This window comes from Bidens hawaiensis, unplaced genomic scaffold (assembly GCF_021521415.1).
Source record: "Bidens hawaiensis isolate Kalapana, Puna unplaced genomic scaffold, B.hawaiensis_p1.1 tig00028513_1, whole genome shotgun sequence".
Classification (NCBI taxonomy): Eukaryota; Viridiplantae; Streptophyta; class Magnoliopsida; order Asterales; family Asteraceae; genus Bidens; species Bidens hawaiensis.
In genome coordinates, this window is record NW_027494667.1 from 49,949 (window position 1) to 52,270 (window position 2,322).

Genomic DNA, 2,322 nt, shown 5'->3' on the forward strand with positions numbered 1-2,322 from the left:
AACAAGCACAACCCTAGCCATCTAGGCTAGGGGTTTAGATGATTATAGCAGGAAACGGGGTAAATATAAACAAGCTGACCAGATGACCCAATTGACTATGAACCCTAGCGAAATCAATCGATCAATCCGTTCATCGATCGATCATTTAACGTTGGGGTTATTGTACAACAATAAATGATGAGCCAAACCATATATACAATTACATGATACGCTGAGGATAGGATGCTTAATTTGATCAATTTTAGACGGCCAGAAAACGATGACGAACACGGTTATGACGGCTGATAAAGTATAATTAGATAAGGAGGATTAGTTTGCGCTGGTATAGAGAGGGTGCAGGAGGGTTTAATTGCGATATGAAGCTCGTTATGATGTATATTTCTAAACGGGTGAAGACGGTGTAAACGTATCATTAATTCGTATCCTGATTGATTGTATTTTCCTAGTTGTATCCGTCGGATGAGTCGTTTAGGTAAGTATAAAGATCTTCCATGATCAATTTTACTAATAGAACGAAAATCGTGGTTCAAGAAGGATAAACGGGTCATGGGTTTGAGATTATGGGTCGGGTATGGGTACCTGGTTGAACCAGGTGGAGTTATAATATTATAATATATATAGCATATTTACATATAGGTCCATGAAGTATTGGGGTGGAAATAAGATAGGTTTAAAGTATAGTTTTGGATTAAAAATGTATATATCTCAAAGTAGTTTTTATAATTAAATAAATATTTAAACAATAATATTAAAATAATAATTATGACTCGATAAACACGATATTTTATGGATAAAATTTCCCGAACATAAAATGGGTCGGGTTATGGATAAAATAATAAAAAAATCCTACTTGTTACAGATTTAACTGCCTTCTTACAATTGAGAGCGTCGTCCACGATGTTCGGTTTTCCGGGATGATAACGACTGAGTGCAATTTCGTGGGTTTTGCTTGAGATGGTTGAGATAAAATGTTCTGTGGTTTATATTGTGTTTTGGTTATGAATGCAGATATTATAACTAATTGTTTTAGAAATTACTCGATTAAGGTAACAGAATAATGTAATTATGACACAATCGGTTCATAAAACACATAAATTGATTATTGTAGGAAGGGAAAATTAATTCGGATATATACTGTGACTAAAGGGGTTTTCTTGGAGCTTAAAAACGAGATTTGTGTCATAATAAGCGATTTTCCATTAAGATCGTAATTTAACAAAAAATCTGACCCGCAGCACCTTGGTCGCACTACGCGTCCAGGGTCAGACTTTCCTCCCCGCGCGGCGTGGTGTGGGATAAAATTCTTCCTCAGTTAGTTAAAAGAATGAAATTGGCCGGGGGGGGGGGGGGGTGTTTTGACTTTTACTTTTGGTCAATTTTGGTCCTTGATGTTCCAAATATGCTTTTTAAGCCATTCTAAGTGATTTTAAAGGTTTCTAAGCATTGTTTGACAAGCTTAAAAGTTATTAAAATATAAATTTAGTTAAACCAAGTTAAATACTGATAATACAAGTCTTAATTAATGTGAAAGATTCAAAATATATTCCCAAGTCGGGTAAACAAATACGAATTCAAATACGAAAAATCCGAGATGTTACAAATAACATTTTATATTCTAGTACCAGACATTCATTTTCTTGTACATATGTTGCTAATCAACACACTCATTATCCTTTGGTACCTCTGAGTGTTATAGTTAATTCTTATGGAATCAAATTGTCCTATTGAAAAATTTAGTATGTAATGTACTAGAAAATTGTACGTATTTTCATGTGTGAGCCTTAATTTTATAGGTCATGATACTTTACATTATGATGTATTCAGTAATGTCATTTAATCTTATAGTTAAAATATTTAAGGAGTGCATGTATCTTAGGAGTTGTTTAAATTATTTCACAGAAAATAGATTAGTCTTAGAAAAAAACCAAATTTAAAATAACTATTGTGATAACTTTTATTTAATTGAGTTTTTGATAATCATAAAAGACATTATGTTTGACTCATTCCATATGTTATGCTCTAGTTTTTAACAGTATGATTGTTATTAGAAGAGCAGTAGGATAATCATATCAGGTCTTGAGGGATAATTGTAAGGCCCCGACACCGGTGCCCTACATTGGACGTTGGATTTATTCATAAAAATAGTTTTAAATATCATAGTTAATTAAAACTTTCACGGAATATAAAAACTTTCATTAAACATTACATAATAATTCATAACTCGTCTTTAACAAACATCTTGTCTTTCTAAATTAAGAACTTTAAACATAAAACGTCATGAATCTCAGATGCCAGCCACCTATTCTTCTGTCATGTGCCCCA